Source organism: Ovis canadensis, chromosome X (genome assembly GCF_042477335.2).
Source record: "Ovis canadensis isolate MfBH-ARS-UI-01 breed Bighorn chromosome X, ARS-UI_OviCan_v2, whole genome shotgun sequence".
NCBI lineage: Eukaryota > Metazoa > Chordata > Mammalia > Artiodactyla > Bovidae > Ovis > Ovis canadensis.
The window spans coordinates 1,319,431-1,331,662 of record NC_091727.1 but is presented as its reverse complement, the minus strand read 5'-3'; positions in this window follow the sequence as shown (position 1 = coordinate 1,331,662).

The following is a 12,232-nucleotide window of genomic DNA, read 5'->3' as shown; positions in this document are numbered from 1 at the left end:
TCCAGGGCATCTTCCCGACCCAGGCATCGAGCCTTCATCTCCTGCGTTGGCAGGCGAGTTCTTTACCGCTGAGCAACCTGGGAAGCCCAGAGAGACCCACACCTCCTTGCAAACTTCTCTCTGCATCTTTTTCCGCGTCTCACTTTCCAGGCTTTTCACTCTGCCAATTATCGTGGTCTGGGGGCCAGTAGAGGGTGTGGACCTTGGGCGGTTGTAAACAAGAGGACTTCTGGGACGCTTCTTAGGGAGGAAAGGGATTCTGGAGCTGCTGCAGCCGTGTTGCCACCTTGAGGTAAGTCAGCCTCTCAGTGAAGGAGCCATGTGCTTCCTGGCAGATTCCAAAGACCCTTCCCTGGGAGCTTTCTACTTCATCCCAAGTACCTTCAGAAGAAAGACCCTACCTGGCAAATCTCCACCCTCTGACAACTGCCCTGCACCATGGCTGACACGTTTCTCTTTTTAGAAGCTTCTGGAAGCTGGGCATATTTGATCAGTGAGAGACTTGAGTCCCCACCATCAGCCGTCATCTTTGGCACCACTGCGCTCTGAATGGCAGGCTTGGAGTTTTTTTTCTTTATGTCTCTCCAGAGACGCATTTTGAAGACTTCTCTGATTCATTATGATGACTTTGCTTTTTTTTTTTTTTTCTTTCAGTGCTGCTTTCCTTGGTTCCAAACAAAAAAAAATTTCCATAACATCATGCAGACGCTTTGGCTTCCAAGAGGCTCTAACTTCCAGAATGAAATTAAGTTAGTTGAAAAACCTTCCTGCCTTGTATCCAAACACCACGGAACTGGAGTGAAGTTCATTAGCCAGACCAGGAGTGGGACCAAGCGCATTTGGGGACAGGCAAGCAAAGGGGCTTATTAGGTCAATGCATTCAACTAACGTTGTGTTCAGTTGCTAAGTTTTTGTACATGTATTGCTTGAAGCTTCAGCTTCAGCAACAGTCCTTGCAATGAATATTCAGGACTGATCTCCTTTAGGACAGACTGGTTGGATCTCCTTGCAGTCCAAGGGACTCTCGAGAGGCTTCTCCAACACCACAGTTCAAAAAGCATCCATTCTTGGGCGCTCGGCCCGTCTTTATCGTCCAGCTCTTGTGAGTAAGCTCTTTGTCTGCTGGAGATCTCAGCATGGCAGTTTGCTTTGGCTGATCGTGTTCAGGATCTAAGTCGTGTTCAATTCTTTGCCACCTCATGGACTATAGCCTGTGAGGGTCATCTGTCCTTCACTTTCTCCCAGAGTTTGCTTCTGATACCTGTCCACTGAGTCAGTGATGCCAGCCAACCATCTCATCCTCTGTCATCCCCTTCTCCTCCTGCTTTCAGTCTTTCCCAGCATCTGGGTTTCTTTTTTTTTTTTTCCCAATGAGTCAACTCTTTGCATCAGGTGCCCAAAGTATTGGCGCTTTGGCTTCAGTCCTTCCGGTGAGTATTCAGGGTTGATTTCCTTTAGGATTGACTGCTTGCTGGGTGTCAAGCAAATGAAGCTACTCCGGTAACAGCTTCGATATATACATACCAGTTGAACCACAGGACGTGACCAAGGTTGGACCATTTCTGACGGATGCAAAAGGCAATTCTGCATGTCACTGTTACTCTTGGTGTCTCCCAGTCTTAGTCTGGGACCTAATCTATTTCTTCAGTTTTTAACGGCTAGTTCATCTGACTGGTCCATTTGTAATCTGCCGTCCCAGCCAGACCTTTGTGTTTACGTATGTGTGTTAAGTGACTTCAGTCGTGTCCGACTCTTTGCAACCCCATGGACTGTAGCCCGCCAGGCTCCTCTGTCCATGGGATTCTCCAGGCAAGAGCACTGGAGTGGGTTGCCATGCCCTCCTCCATGGGATCTTTGCAACCCAGGGATGAAACCTGAGTTTCTTTTGTCTCGTCCCTTGGCAGGAAGGTTCTTTAACCACTAGCGCCACCTGGGAAGCCCATATATATATATATATATAAACTGTGAAACAGACATGTGCACACAGGTTAAACAACAGACGCTTATTCCCACAGTCCGGGAATAAAGTGGCTCCTGTTTGGGCGCCACTTTCCGGGGTCCAGGTGGGCGTGAGGAACTCTGCCCATGGCAAAGGTCATGAGGAAGGAGGCTTCGGCATACGCAAAGGCGGATCGAGCCTCAGGAAACCCCCTGTTCCCGAGCATCTACCCCCAAAACCAGGGTCTGCCTACTTTACTGTTTCATGCTCTCACCTATACCTCTGACTTTACGGGGGGCTGACCCCCATTACCTCTCTCGGAGAAGGAGTTAACTTACAGCTCCAAGTCAATAAAAATTCCTGGGCGTGACAAGAGTGTTTCAACTTACGAACTCCTCTGAAGGTTATCTAGCCCGCCTGTACAGTTTCGTCCAGCCACATGTGATTGTTTACAGCCTCCCAATTGTGAGAGGCACGAGATGTTTTAAACTTACTAAAGGCAGATTCTTTTGGGAAGTTAGAAATTATTGGTATAGTGGGTTGGTTAAGAATTATATTGATGAAGGGTTTTTCATTTGTTGTGCCAATAATTGCTGCTAATTCCCTGCCCTGGGTGTAACAAGGGTGTCTCAGGTCAAACCTCTCAGCCAGCTAGGCAGACTAGCTTGTGTGACAGGATTATCCACACTCCTGCCACTATACACATGATTGTTTACTACCTCTCAACCATAAACAGCACAGAGAGTTTGGAGTATTTTGAAAATGTTAATTAGCATAGGGCTTTTCTCATTGTTGAGTCAATGATTGCCGCCAGGCCTCCATATCCTTAGGCACCTGGGAATATATTAATGTATTTAGAATATAGAAAAGGAAATACAGTAGTTTTTGATGTTAGCAATACTAGACTTTTTTGAGTTAATGAATTTTCTCTTCTGGTATAGATCACTGTACTTTGTTATAAATCACTGTGTCCTTGCTATGTAAAAATGTAACTTTATCACTATAGACTAAATAGATCTTAGGAACATTGGTGAAGGGTTTTCATTTGTTGGGCTGATCTTTGCTGCTAAATCTCCATATTCCCTGCCCTTATAATGAATATAACTAGCATATAGGAGAAATAAGTATTAACCTTTAAGATTAATCATGTTAACCTTAGGTCAAATAAATTCCTTTCTTAGTTGTAACCCACTACACCCTCTCCCAATAGGAATGCAACTTTATCTGCCACCTTCAGAGGGTGGTGCCTGGTTTAAGAAAAAATACCCTTGGAAAAAATCAGTTTTTTGGTTATCAGAAAGAAAGGGTCGTAAAATGTCAGCAGGCCTCATGGCCAGAAGATGATGTAAAACCCCTAAGACCTTTATGTATACTTTTATGTGAGGCACCTGATTTTGATAAAGGTCAGGACTGCTGACCCCTGCATGACTTTAAAATTTCCAGTTATCTCTATGTGTAACAAAAGGTATATAAGCAAACCTAAAAAATAAAGAAATCGGATCAGTTTCTGGAAAGACTGATTCCCCCATGTCGTTTCTTTCTTGCTCCCTGTTTTTCTGGCTGAATTCTCATCTGAAGCATGGGTGCCCGCCACGTCTACTTACTTGCCCCGGCTTTTAAGTTCCACATGAGAAGGAGCCCAAGGAGGGGCACCTTCCGATATTCAAGTGGTGCCGGTGGCCCAACGTAGATGGTGCAAATTCCCTATCTTGGAATTTTATTGGTATCCCACGTAAACCAAGTTATTCAGCCTCTTTTTCTCCACTAATATTTCCTACTACACTATCCGTTTCCAGTCTCTCTATATATCTGTAATTAAATAAGTTTTTTCCTAGGATGCTGATTCCGTCTCCCCTTCGAATTACCCTGGATCCACCGGGGTTGGACCCCGGCAAGGCAAGAGCACTGGAGTGGGTTGCCATGCCCTCCTCCACGGGATCTTTGCAACCCAGGGATGAAACCTGAGTCTCTTTTGTCTCGTCCCTTGGCAGGCGGGTTCTTTACCACTAGCGCCACCTGGGAAGCTCATATATATATATATATATAAACTGCAAAACAGACGTGTGCACACAGGTTAAACAACAGACACTTATTCCCACAGTCCTGGAGGCTGGAAGTCTGAGATCCTGCAGTAGGCGGGTTCTGTGTCTGGTGGGGCCAGCTTCCTGGCTGGCGGGTGACCACCTTTCCTCTGTGTCCCCACCTGTTGGAGGGACGGCTCTGGTGCCTCTTCCTCTTCAGTTCAGTCACTCAGTCATGCCCGACTCTCTGCGACCCCAGGGACTGCAGCACACCAGGCCTCCCTGCCCATCACCATCTCCCAGAGTGTACTCAAACTCATGTCCATTGAGTCGGCAATGACATCCAGCCATCTCATCCTCTGTCGTCCCCATCTCCTCCCACCTTCAATCTTTCCCAGCATCAGGCTCTTTTCAAATGAGTCAGCTCTTCACATCAGGTGGCCAAAGTACTGGAGTTTCAGCTTCAACATCAGTTCTTCCAATGAACACCCAGGACTGATCTCCTTTAGGATGGACTGATTGGGTCTCCTTGCAGTCCAAGGGACTCTCAAGAGTCTTCTCCAACAGCACAGTTCCAAAGCATCAATTCTTCGGCGCTCAGCTTTCTTCACAGTCCAACTCTCACATCCATACATGGCTACTGGAAAAACCATAGCCTTGACTAGGCAGGCCTTTGTTGGCAAATTAACGTCTCTGCTTTTTAATATGCTGTCTAGGTTGGTCATAACTTCTCTCCCAAGGAGTAAACGTCTCTTAATTTCATGGCTGCAGGCACCATCTGCAGTGATTTTGGAGCCCAAGAATATGAAGTCAGCCACTGTTTCTTCATCTCTCAGCCACTGTTTCCCCATCTATCTCCCGTGAGGTGAAGGGACCGGATGCCGTGGTCTTCGTTTTCTGAATGTTGAGCTTTAAGCCAACTTTTTCACTCTCCTCTTTCACTTTCATCAAGAGGCTCTTTAGTTCTTCTTCACTTTCTGCCATACGGGTGATGTCATCTGCATATCTGAGGTTATTGATATTTCTCCCAGCAATCTTGATTCCAGCTTGTGCTTCCTCCAGCCCAGCGTTTCTCATGATGCACTCTGCATATAAGTTCAATAAACAGGGTGACAATATACAGCCCTGACGTACTCCTTTCCCTATTTGGAACCAGTCTGTTGTTCCATGTCCAGTTCTAACTGTTGCTTCCTGACCTGCATACAGGTTTCTCAAGAGGCAGGTCAGGTGGTCTGGTATTCCCATCTCTTTGAGAATTTTCCACAGTTTATTGTGATCCACACAGTCAAAGGCCACTGTTTCTCCTATAGAGATATTAATCCTATCCCGCTACTGGTCTATAATGCCCTAAAACCCTGCCTCCTCGTCTAACCCCGCCTACCAGTCTAACCCCCCTCCTTGTCTAACCCCGCCTCCTAATCTGACCCCACATTCTTGTCTAACTCCGCCTCCTTGTCTAACCCCGCCTCCTAATCTAACCCCACCTTCTTGTCTAACCCCGCCTCCTTGTCTAACCCGGCCTCCTAATCTAACCCCGCCTTCTAATCTAACCCCACCTTCTCATCTAACCCCGCCTTCTCGTATAACCCCGCCTCCTAATCTAACCCCGCCTCCTTGTGTAACCCCGCCTCCTAATCTAACCACACCTCCTAATACGATCACCTTTGGAATCAGGGCTTTCATATGTGAATTCTGGGAAAGACACACACTCATTCACTCCATGACAACCTCTATCTATCAAGAATATTCTTTACAACAGCAGAATAGTAAAAAGATACACGCACACGCACACATAGGCAAAGCAGTTAGCGGAACTGCAGGAAATCAGTCTATACTTGGAAACTGCAGCCATTTGAAAGCTTCTCCGAAGATCGTTTAATGGTTTGCAAATACTCGTAAATCCTAAAGGCACAGCCTAAGCAATGCATATTCTACAGAAACTCTCCTGAGAGGACGGAGAGAAAATGGCAGAAGGCACACGAAACCGTTCTTTGATTAGGTCGTATATGCTGAGGAAGGTTTTGGTATCTGTTTGCTAAAGTTTCTACATTGCATTATTTGAGAACAGGACGTAAACATATTATGGGGTTCCCTCATAGCTCAGTAGGCAAAGAATCTGCCTGCAAACGCAGGAGACCTGGGTTCCATCCGTAGGTCGGGAAGATCCCCTGGAGGAGGAAATGGCAACCCACTCCAGTACTGTCGCCTGGAGAAGCCCATGGATGGAGGAGCCTGGTGGGCTGGAGTCCATGGGGTCCCAGAGAGTCAGACACGACTCAGTGGCTAAAAAACAACAGCAGAATCCAATAGAATTAAATAAAATGAAATAAAGTACAGCATTAGTAGAACAACAGAATAAAAGAGAATAAAACACAGCATTAATAGCAGAGAAACAGTCAAAATTAGAAGAATCAAGTGTGCGAAATAGGTTCCTTACTTCCCAGGACAAAGAGAACCTGATCTGTGAATGTTTGCAGCAGACAGCTGGCTGGGAAGCGTTCCTTAACAGTCACACGTGGAGATCTCTCTTCTCATTTGTCCTGAAATTCCCTTTCCCAGCTCAACACCCCCGGGCCCGAGAACAATCGGGAGGCTCCCACACATCTTGGAAGGGTCCCCAAGTTGCAACCAGCTGATGACTCAAGAAAGCAAACCCCACAGAAAGCAGAATGACAGCCGTATACTTTTTCATCTTCCAAGGGATGGATTAGATTAAAAAAAAAACAACAACCAACAAGCATGGATTGTTCAGCATCTGGAAGACATTTGGAGTCACCAGTCACGTCAAAATCACGAGTCCTTGTTACTCTGGAGCTAATCTGTCTGCTCCGATCAGGACGTCCCTGGGCCGTGACACCCCCTGGGGAGGGGGGAAAAAAACACCGACCAAGTCAAGGACTTGGGGGGATGGGGCTGGGGGACTCCGAGATTTAGTTTATCCACAGTGAAGAAGGACGTGGCAACAGCGTTCTCACCTGGAGAATCCCCCGGACAGAGGAGCCTGGAGGGCTACAGCCCACGGGGTCACAAAGGGTCGGACATGACCGAGTGACTGAACCGAACAGCAAGGAAGGGTCTTGGGAACCTCAAACGTGGCAACTGCTCAGTTGGAAGCTCCGGCGTCCGCTGGGACTTGCATTGAGATCAGGAGTGAGGGGGACTGTCTTCCAGGACCCGGCCGACCACCAGCTTGGTTCCTGCCCCTCTCCTGGGCTCCCTTCCGCATTTTCCAGTTCCATCTTCCCGGTGTCTGGGAGCCCCCCTTGGGAGACCCTGGCGACTGCTCCCAGAGGCTGGCATTGCTGGAATGCTGTGTCCTTTTGGGCAGTCAGCTGGACGGGCCTGGCCACCCTGTGACCTGCCGTCACCTTGGTGGCCGTGGGCGTGTCTGATGACCTCCCCAGGAGTGACTCATCGCCCAGAGGTCCCTGCCGGCAGGTCCTGACCCCACAGGGAGTCCCCCCTGGAGACCGAGCCTCAGTGTCTGCTTCTGGGGGGTGTCTGACCCCACACACCCCCTGTCTTCCTCACTTCCCAACCCAAGGATAGAACCCAGGTCTCCTGCATTGCAGGCGGATTCTTTGCCAGCTGAGCCACCAGGGAAGCCCATCCTTCAGTATACATAGAAAATAATCAACAAGGACCTACTGTGGGCTTTCCAGGGGGTACTAGCGATAAAGAACCCGCCTGCCAATTGACGAGATGTAAGAGACTTCGGGTTTGATCCCTGGGTTGGGAAGATTCCCCTGGAGAATACCGACTCCAGTATTCTGGCCTGGAGAATCCCCTGGACAGAGGAGCCTGGGCGGTTACAGTCCAGGGGGTCGCAGAGAGTCAGACGCAACTGAAGCGACTGATCCCACACGCACGCAAGGACCTACTGTATATCCTAGGCACGTCTGGTGAATGATCTGTAATAAGCTACATGGTAAAAGAATCTAAAAAAAAAAGATAGATTCATGTGTTTGTATAACTGAGTCACTTTGGGGTACAGCCGAGACTAACCCAGCATTGTCAATGAACTACACTCCAGTATACCATAAATATTTTTTTAAGAGAGGTTGTAAACTGTAAATTAAGTCACCATGTCTCAGCGGAAAATGCTAGTTTCGTCCCTCCGGTCCTGGTGTGAAAATAACACATTTATTGCTCCAAGAGGAACACCCTTCTCTTAGGTTCGGGACAGACGAAGGTTACAGTACAGGGCTTTGTTTGTTTGCTTCAGAACCAAGTGAAAAGAAAAACAGCTTACAAAAGCAGCAGAGAAACAAAAAAAAAAAAACAAAACACGCCCAGCGGCCTCCCTACTGCCCCCACCCTGGCGGACACCCCGTCTCCGCGTGGCTCAGCAGCGAGGCTGCCTGCTGACTCCTCCGGTTTCTGCTGTTTTGTTTTCGTGTTCTCCATGGAGACTTCCTGCTGCGCGAAATCTGGCTTTTCTGTAACCGCAAAGAACAGTCTTGGAGATCAGCTAAGATTTCCTGCACTGTGGCAAGCTTTGTAAGTGAGGGGAAGGCACTCAAACAGCTTAGATGGTGTAGCAGATTCATGTTGCAAAAGCTACCTGTCATTGCCATGGATATTTTGAATAAACACAACACACACCCCGGAGATGAAAAATAATGTGTGTGTTCTGCCCGGTGTGGCAGCTCTCTCTCTCTCCAGCATCCCTCTGCCCACTGCAGAGACATGTATCTGTAGCTACCAGTTTCCCGAATAGATGAGATGTTGTTGTTCACTAGCTCAGTCGTGTCTGACTCTTTGCGACCCCGTGGACTGCAGCACGCAGGGCCTTCCTGTCCATCACCAACTCCCGGAGTTTACTCAAACTCATGTCCATCAAGGCAGTGACGCCATCGAACCATCTCATCCTCTGTCGTCCCCTTCTACTCCTGCCTTCCATCTTTCCCAGCATCAGGGGCTTTTCCAATGAGTCGGCTCTTCTCATCAGGTGGCCAAAGGATTGGAGTTTCAGCTTCAGCATCAGTCCTCCCAATGAACATTCAGGACTGATTTCCTTTAGGATGGACTGGTTGGATCTCCTTGCAGTCCAAGGGGCTCTCAAGAGTCTTCTCCAACACCAAAAGCATCACTTCTTTGGCGCTCAGCTTTCTTTATGGTCCAGCTCTCACATCCATACGTGAGCGCTGGAAAAACGGTATCTTTGAGTCTACAGACCTTGGTCAGCAAAGTGATGTCTCTGCTTTTGAATCCGCTGTCTAGCTCAGTCATAGCTTTCTTTCCAAGGGGCAAACAATCTGTGATGATAACTGCTGACCTATCTACAAGCTCTGTTCTGTGACTTGGGTCTCTAAGTTAATGGGCACCATGGGGAAAAAAAGCATACACACGCTTGTCTGAAAAAGTGGGTCCCCTGGCCTGTGGACAGTCTGTCTTAGTTCCTGGTGGGGTGATACCCTGGGAACCGACTAGAGGCCAACACACCCCTGTGTCCACTGGATGATGGAAAAAAAAGAGCTGAGACGCTGCAGGACTAGGGCATGAAAATGCAGTTTCCTGGGGCAGGGGCAATGCCATCCCAGCCCCTCCCCTTTCCAACTCTCCCAGAGCCTCCTGGCATCAGTGTCCCATTCAGCTGCCCTGCCAGCCAGCGGGCAAACTCAGGGGGAGTGGCTCTGAATGCCAAGCTTCTAGGAGGCACCAGACTGTTTGACCCCTCTTTCAGGGACAGTCAGGGCATGTCTGTGAGCACCCCGTGGGCAGTATAGACAACCAGCTCCCCCCCAACAGCCACCCCAGTTTGGCAATCAAAGGGTGAGAAGTCCTGTGCCCAGTGGGAGGGTTGGGGTGGGGAAGCAAATGTACAAGTGTGCGTTTGCACACAGGAGTGTAAAAGCTCAGGAATTTGAGTGACTCGTGCAAAAATGTCATGCCGTGGGCTGAGCCCGGCACGGGGCGGGGCGGGGAATCCCCACGCAGGAGACAGCGCCTCGCCAGCAAGACGAGGATCCCTGTCTCAGGAAGTGGCTGCAGCCGGCAGGGGTGACTCACTGGCAGGAAGCAGAGAATGCAATGGGCCATGACCCGGGAGGCATTTGCGTGGTGGTTCGGCTTCCTTGCTGGCTCAGCTGGTTAAGAATCTGTCTGCAGTGCGGGAGACCTGGGTTCCATTCCTGGGTCGGGAAGATCTGGTGGAGAAGGGAAAGGCTACCCACTCCAGTATTCTCGGGCTTCCCTGGTGGCTCAGCTGATAAAGAATCTGCTTGCAGTGTGGGAGACCTGGGTTCGATCCCTGGGTTGGGAAGATCCCCTGGAGGAGGAAATGGCAACCAACTCCTGTATTCTTGTCTGGAGAATCCCATGGACAGAGGAGCCTGGCGGGCTGCAGTCCACGGGGTCGCAGAGGGTCAGAGATGATTGAGTGGCTGACAGTTCCACCTCCAATTCTTCCAAGGACCTTTTAAGGAGCTGGTGATGGACAGCGAGGCCTGGCGTGCTGCCGTCCACGGGATCGCAAAGAGTCGGACTCGACTGAGCGGCTGAACTGAACTGATGTGATGAACACTTGTTGAGCTGTGGGGGGCTCTGTATGTTTCCTGGGGTCTCGGGCAGAGGCCCAGGTGGTGATCCGAGCCATTCCCCAGAGGGGAAGTGAAGGTTTGCATGGACCATTGAAGATGAAGCAGGATTCGCAGCTCAAACAGCATGCGTGTGTGTTAGTCGATCGGTCGTGTCCGGCTCTATGTGACCCCATGGACTGTAGCCCACCAGGCTCCTCTGTTCATGGGATTCTCCAGGCCAGGATACTGCCATGCCTTCCTCCAGGGGGTCTTCCCGACCCAGAGACGGAAGCCAGGTCTCCTGCGTTGCACGCGGATTCTTTACCAGCTGAGCTGCTAAGGAAGCCCTCAGGAGCATGCTCTGGGCGATGCTGCGTGTTGTGACCAGCTCAGGGGGCCGAAAAAGAGGAAGTGAGGTCTTGGGTGGGGCCCGGCGAGCAGAGTGAGCTCATGGGTGGTCCCGGTCCCAAACACAGCCCTGGAGTGTTCCCAGGCGACACGCCGTTCTCGTCTCCTGGCGACCCCTTCAGAGGCCTGCTCCCCGAGGCATCCCCCTCCTTGCCCCGGGCCTGTCACCGCCCTGGGCGCGCACTCTTTTATAAAAAGGTTATTTTCGGCTGGACGGGGTCTTGGCTGCTGCAAGCAGGCGGCGTCGCGGTGTGGCGGGCGGGTGCCGCTCTGCCGCTGCGGTCTGTGGATGCTCCTTGCGGGGGCTTCTCTAGCAGAGCACAGACCCCCAGGGACGTGGGCTCGGGAGGCGAGGCTCGGGAGCTCAGTCATGACGCTCATGCTTACTGACTCCACGCAAGTGGGATCTCCCGGGACCAGGGATCAAACTCGGGTCCCCTGCACTGGCAGGCAGGTTGTTGCTTTGTGTAATAAATTTGTTTGTTTTTAACCAGAGGGTAGTTCCTTTACTATTTTTTAAAAAATAACATTGTTTATTTTTATTCAGAGGATAGTTGCTTTCCAGTGTTGTTTTTTTTAAATAAATCTCTTTATTTGTTATCAGAGAACAGTTCCCTTACAATATTGTTTGTTATAAATCTGTTTATTTGTAATCAGAGGATAGGTCCTTTATAATCTTTGTTCTTATAAATCTGTTTATTTTTAATCAGAAGATAGTTCCTTAACAATATTGGTTTTTTTTAATAAATGTGTTTATTTTTAATGAGAGGAAAACTCCTTTACAAGACTCTGTTGGTTCCCACCATACCTCCACATGAATTGGCCACAAGTATGCACCTGTCCCCTCCCTCTTGAACTTTGCTCCCGCCTCCGATCCGATCGCACCCCTCTAGGCTGTGGCAATGCAATGCCATCACTTGCTCAGTCCTGTCCGGCTCTTTGCAACCCCACTGTGTGGCCCGCCAGACTCCTCTGTGCATGAGATTCTCCCGGCAAGAATACTGGAGTGGGTTGCCATTTGCTTCTCCAGGGGATCTTCCCTATGCAGGGATCGAACCCAGGTCTCCCGCACTGCGGGCAGGTTCTTTTCCGCCTGAGCCACGAGGGAAGCCCCGCCAGGCTGTGGCAGGCGGTTTCTTCTCCACTGGACCACACGGGAAGTCCCAGGCTTTGCTCTTCAGCTGCTTCTACTGGGATCACCTTACTAACAGCCTTTCTGCAGGCATCAAAGTCCAAAGGTCTTTTCTCCATCTTAAAAGCAGTCTTCACATTATAACCAGAAAAAGTAAAAGAATACAGTGAAAGGAAAAAAAGAGACAGCTGGCCTTGAAGGGAACCAGAGG